The sequence below is a fragment of the Silene latifolia genome, chromosome 10 (assembly GCF_048544455.1).
Source record: "Silene latifolia isolate original U9 population chromosome 10, ASM4854445v1, whole genome shotgun sequence".
Classification (NCBI taxonomy): domain Eukaryota; kingdom Viridiplantae; phylum Streptophyta; class Magnoliopsida; order Caryophyllales; family Caryophyllaceae; genus Silene; species Silene latifolia.
Window position 1 is genome coordinate 28,407,316 of NC_133535.1, and position 5,960 is coordinate 28,413,275.

At 43.4% G+C, this 5,960-nt stretch overlaps 1 non-coding gene across 1 annotated transcript; it reads right to left on the minus strand.

Annotated features, from left to right (window-relative positions):
• Positions 1-271: 271 nt before the first annotated feature.
• On the minus strand, positions 272-378 carry LOC141610185 (small nucleolar RNA R71). Its single transcript, XR_012528080.1, has one exon. It is a non-coding gene; the product is annotated as a small nucleolar RNA R71 (small nucleolar RNA).
• Between the last annotated feature and the right edge of the window lie 5,582 nt (positions 379-5,960).

Below are 5,960 nucleotides of genomic sequence, written 5' to 3' on the forward strand. Positions count from 1 at the left end.
ATTCTCACATGGAGACTTTTTGTGACTATTGTGATGCGATTTCACAAACCGGAGTGACTCAAGACCAAATTGGTACCACGAAACAATGGTTAAAGAGCCTTGATAAGGCTACTCTTGGAATTGACTCTTGGAAGAAGTTGGCTCTAGCTCTCTAATTGGTACCACGAAACAATGGTTAAAGAGCCTTGATAAGGCTACTCTTGGAATTGACTCTTGGAAGAAGTTGGCTCTAGCTTTCTACAAAAAGTTGTACCCTCCGGAAAAGACTAACATGCTAAGAGCCCAAATCACGGGTTTTAAGCAAAGGGGCGAAGAATCTTTGTATGAAGCTTGGGAGCGATTCAAAGGAACTTTTCGCTCATGTCCTCATCATGGACTTAGCGAGTGGTTCTTGGTACAACAATTTTGGAATGGTCTTTATGAAGACTCCCGAAACATTCTCAACATGGGATCAAAGGGTATGTTCACCGAAGTTGACGATAATCAAACTTGGAATAAGATTGAGGAAATGGCGGTCCAAAATTCACAATATAGTGGACCTCGCAAGGCTACTAGAGGAGGAAAGCATGAAGTGGACTCTATTACTCAATTGGGTGCTCAACTTAGTGCTCATATTGGTACCATCAACTTGAAGTTTGAAAAGGTTATGGCTAATGTGACACCCCTATACTCCAAGTGCCTTACCATGACCACTCAGGTATAAAGCTGTCACCATCTCGGTTTCCCGAGACAATGATAATCAAAAGACAATAAAGAAACAACATTTAAATAGTATAAAGTTTAGGTGAGTAAATACAATCCAAAACCAACTGCCAAAATACGGTTTACATGATCTCAAAACAACTGTCTAAAAACTATCAAAACTACAGCGGAAGACTCTATCATCTGATGGCGACACATCCCAGCTATCCCATGTATCTCGACTCATTCCTGCTCAATAAATGCTCACCATCCCCGAATGGATCACCACAGTTTTTAAAACAATATAACGGGGTCAGTACTAATCACACAATTTACATAACTCAAGAAAACAACACAAAACACATCTCAATCGTCACAGATATACTCCGAACTCCATCACCAACTCCACAATACTGACTACACACTAAAGTGTGTAGCCCTGCCAGAGTACCCATTGCAACAGGTTACTCCTCGCCGCCAGTGGGGGACCGCAGCCGTTCCCACCTAAACCCCGCTCATCTCCGTCGAGCGATAAACCCAAATCCATTAATGTGCACATCCCTAATGTGGCGGGTTCCACAGAAGGCGAATCATGGGCGTGAAGTCACTCCCGCAAGTGACTCCACTCAGCCAGGGACGCACCCCTAAGAACACAGACAGATACAATCAATCACAACTACTAATCAGCAATCAAACCCAACAACTGTCACAATACTCGTACAATAAAACTCAACAGTCACAAAGCACAACCAACACATAATGTGACTAATACTAAGTAGGGAAACCCTACCTGGAATGCAATACAATCAGACGATCTCAACAGCTGTTATCAAAAAGCCTCCTCTACGAATCCTCCTCCTAACATATGATCACATAATTACTAACAATCATAAAAAGTAACAAAAACCCCCAATCCCTCAAATTAGGGTTTAAACAAACTTAATAAAATACTATAAAATCGGTACGTAGGTCTTACCCTCGACGCAAGGATCACAAGAATGTAAAGGATGATGAATTCCGACTTCTCAAGCTCCGGGATTTGTCAATAATGCGAAAGATGCGAAGAACGTAATTTGAAATCTCTTTTGAAGTGATTAGGTTTAATAAAAGTATTTAATGATGATGACGGAAAGTTATATATACCTATTCGCATTATTAAAAAAAACCCGACAAAAAATTACCCATAAACCGAGCCACTCGATAGTGTAGCTGACGTACTGGATCGAGTGCCCCCTACTCGATCGAGTACCAAGGCTACTCGATCGAGTACCCTACAGACAGAACACTGTTTTAAAAACCAAAATACCCTTACTCGACATATTAAGGCCCACTCGATAGAGTACCCAGAGACTCATAAAACCGTAGTATTACAGTCTTCCCTCCTTAAAAAGAACTTCGTCCCTGAAGTTCAAACCACAACAAAACAAAACATACCACCACACTCCCGACACGACAACCAACATAAAATCAACATAAAAACATGCTACCAACCAAACTCAACCCGACTCAAACCACTACAAAACATACCGACACAACACAAAAAGGGTGTAAAAACTCTTTACGATCATCTCCTACCCCCCTAAAAGAAACAAGGTTACGTCCCCGTAACCATACATACCTGATCAAAAAGTAAAGGGTATCGCTCTCTCATGGCCTCCTCTGCCTCCCATGTAGCTTCATCTACCTCATGATTAGACCAAAGGATCTTAAGCAAAACTATCTCACCATTCCTAGTCTTCCTAACCTTCCGGTCAAGAATCTGCTTAGGCACCTCAAGATAAGACAAGGACTCATCTAGCTCTATGCTCTCTGCCTCTAACACATGTGACTGATCACTCACATACTTCCGCAGCTGAGATACATGAAACACATTATGTACTCTCTCCAACGCAGCTGGTAAAGCATAACGATAAGCAACCTCTCCAACCCGGTCTAAGATCTCATAAGGCCCTATGAACTTCTGACTCAACTTGCCTTTCTTCCCAAATCTCATAACTCCACGCATAGGAGACACTTTCAGAAGAACTTTGTCCCCAACCTGAAACTCTATATCCCGGTGATGTAGATCTGTATAACTCTTTTGCCTATCCTGAGCCGCTCTCATCCTCTCCCTGATCATCTTAATCTGCTCAACCATCTCATGTACCATCTCTGGTCCTAGAACCACTGCCTCAGCACTGTGGGTCCCAACAAATCGGACTCCGACATCTCCTCCCATATAAAGCCTCAAACGGTGCCATGCCAATACTGGTGTGGTAGCTGTTGTTGTAAGAAAACTCAATCAAATCTAATCTCTGTTCCCAGCTACCACCAAAATCCATCACGCAAGCTCGTAACATATCCTCAAGAGTCGTGATTGTTCTCTCAGTTTGACCGTTTGTCGCAGGATGAAATGTTGTACTCATCTTCAAAGTTGTTCCCAAAGATTCTTGCAACTCTTTCCAAAACCTTGTGATAAATCTCGCATCTCTGTCAGATACTATATCCTTGGGCACTCCATGCAATCTCAACACGTGCTTCCGATAAGCCAAAGCTAATTGTGCCTTGGTCCATGTATCTTTCATTGGCACAAAATGAGCTGACTTGGTCAGTCGATCCACTATTACCCATATCATGTTGTTACCCTGTTGACTCTTTGGCAAACCCACGATAAAATCGATAGAAATGGATTCCCACTTCCACTCAGGTACCTCTAAAGACTGAATCTTACCTTGTGGTCGTCGTTGTTCCCCTTTAACTCTCTGGCATGTCAAACAACGGGCCACAAACTCAGCTGTTTCTTTCTTCATCCCAGGCCACCAGAAAGTGTTCTTTAAATCCTTGTATAGCTTGTCACCACCTGGATGCACTGAATATGGTGTACAATGTGCCTCTGTCATGATTGTCTTTTTCAGCTCCTCATAATTAGGGACACACCACCTCCCATCAAACCTCAAACTACCATCTGAATTAATAGAGAATCTAGACACTGTCCCTTTCTCTAGCCGAGCTCTCCACTCCACCTACTTAGGATCTAAAGCTTGTTTACCTCGAATATCATCATAAAGATCAGGCTGCACTGTCAAATCTCCCATGGCATCCCCTCTCTGCATCATATGTATCCCAAACTTCCCCACCTCGTCTCTCAACCTCATCAAAGATAAAGCTGTACACAAAGAATGTACACTCTTCCTGCTCAAGGCATCAGCAACAACATTGGCTTTCCCTTCATGGTAGATAATATCCATGTCATAATCGCCAATCATCTCCATCCACCTCCTCTGTCTCATGTTCAACTCCTTTTGAGTGAAGATGTACTTGAGACTCTTATGATCAGAAAATACCTTAAAAGTCGCCCCATAAAGGTAATGTCTCCAAATCTTGAGAGCAAACACCACTGCACCCAACTTTAGATCGTGTGTAGGATAATTCTCCTCATAAGGCTTCAATTGCCTAGAAGCATAGGCAATGACTTTACCGTTCTGCATCAACACACATCCCAATCCATTCTTTGAGGCATCTGTATAAACCTCAAAGTTCTCACTCCCTTCAGGCAATGCTAAGATAGGAGTTGTGGTCAAACGCTCCTTTAATGTTTGGAACGCCGTCTCATAACTCTCATCCCAACGAAACCTGTTCTCTTTCCTCATCAACGCTGTCATATGTCTAGCAATCTTGGAGAAATCCTTCACGAACTGTCTGTAATATCCAGCTAAACCCAAGAAACTCTTGATCTCAGCAACATTCTTTGGTGCTTCCCACTTGGTCACTGCCTCAATCTTTGCCGGATCCACAGCTACCCCATCCTTAGAGATCACATGCCCTAGAAAAGCAACTTTCTCTAACCAGAGCTCACACTTGGACAACTTAGCATATAACTCGTGCTCCCTCAAGGTCTGCAACACAATCCTCATATGCTCCTCATGTTCCTCCTTAGTCTTGGAATAGACTAAGATGTCATCGATAAAAACCACCACAAACTTGTCCAAAAACTGACTGAAAACTATGTTCATCAAATCCATAAACACAGCCGGTGCATTAGATAACCCAAAAGGCATTACCACATACTCATAATGGCCATACCTCGACGTGAAAGCTGTCTTTGGTATGTCCACCTCTCTAATCTTCACCTGATGGTACCCCGACCTCAAATCAATCTTGGAAAAGACTGATGCACCACTCAACTGATCAAACAGGTCATCTATCCTTGGCAAAGGATACTTGTTCTTCACCGTAACTCGGTTCAGCTCCCTGTAATCTATACACAACCTCAAGCTCCCATCTTTCTTCTTCACAAAAAGAACTGGTGCTCCCCACGGTGATACACTAGGTCTAATGTATCCCTTCTCTATCAGATCATCTAGCTGTTTCTTGAGCTCCTCCAACTCCTTAGGACCCATCCGGTACGGTGCCTTAAAGATTGGCCTCGTCCCCGGTTTCAGCTCAACCGTGAAATCTATCTCCCTCTTCGGCGGCAACCCCGGAATCTCCTCTGGAAATACATCTGAAAACTCACCCACCACTAGTATCTAATCAACTGTCGGACTCTCTATCCGGTCATCTCTCACATGGCACAAGATCAACGGGCACCCCTTCCTCAGATAAGACTTTAAAGTCACAGCTGCAATCAACTTAACTTTGGGTTTGACCACAAACCCACGATAAGACACACTAACGCCCTTAGGACCTCTCAAAGACACTTTCTTTTGATGACAGTCTATCTTAGCTTTGTACATTCCTAACCAATCCATCCCGACTATCATCTCAAAACTGTCTAAAGGAAACTCTAGCAAGTCTACAGGTAGATCAACTTGCCCAACTATCATAGATACATCCCTATACAACCTCCCACATGTTACAGACTCTCCCGAAGGTATAAAGACTTTCTCACTTACAGACTCATGTGATCTCAACCCCAACTGTTTAACATGACTCGAAGATACAAACGACTGAGATGCCCCCGAATCAAACAAAACAAAGGTATGAATACCGTTAACAAGAAAGGTACCAGTGATAACATGTGCGTCGTCCTCAGCTGCTTTCTTTTCCATCATATACAGCTTTCCACTGGTCTTCTGCCCACCTCCCTGGACAGTACTGGCTGAAGTAGTCGGCTTAGCACCCGACCCCTGGTTGTTGTTGTTGTTCGTAGCTGGTTTCTGATAAGAATTACCGCCATTGCGGTTACCTCCACCCTGGTTACCCTGACCTCCCCGGTTGTTCCATGACCCAGCTGGTCTGTTGCTCGCATAACTATATGCCGGACCCTGAGAATAGCTCCCCTGAGCCGATCTCTGAAA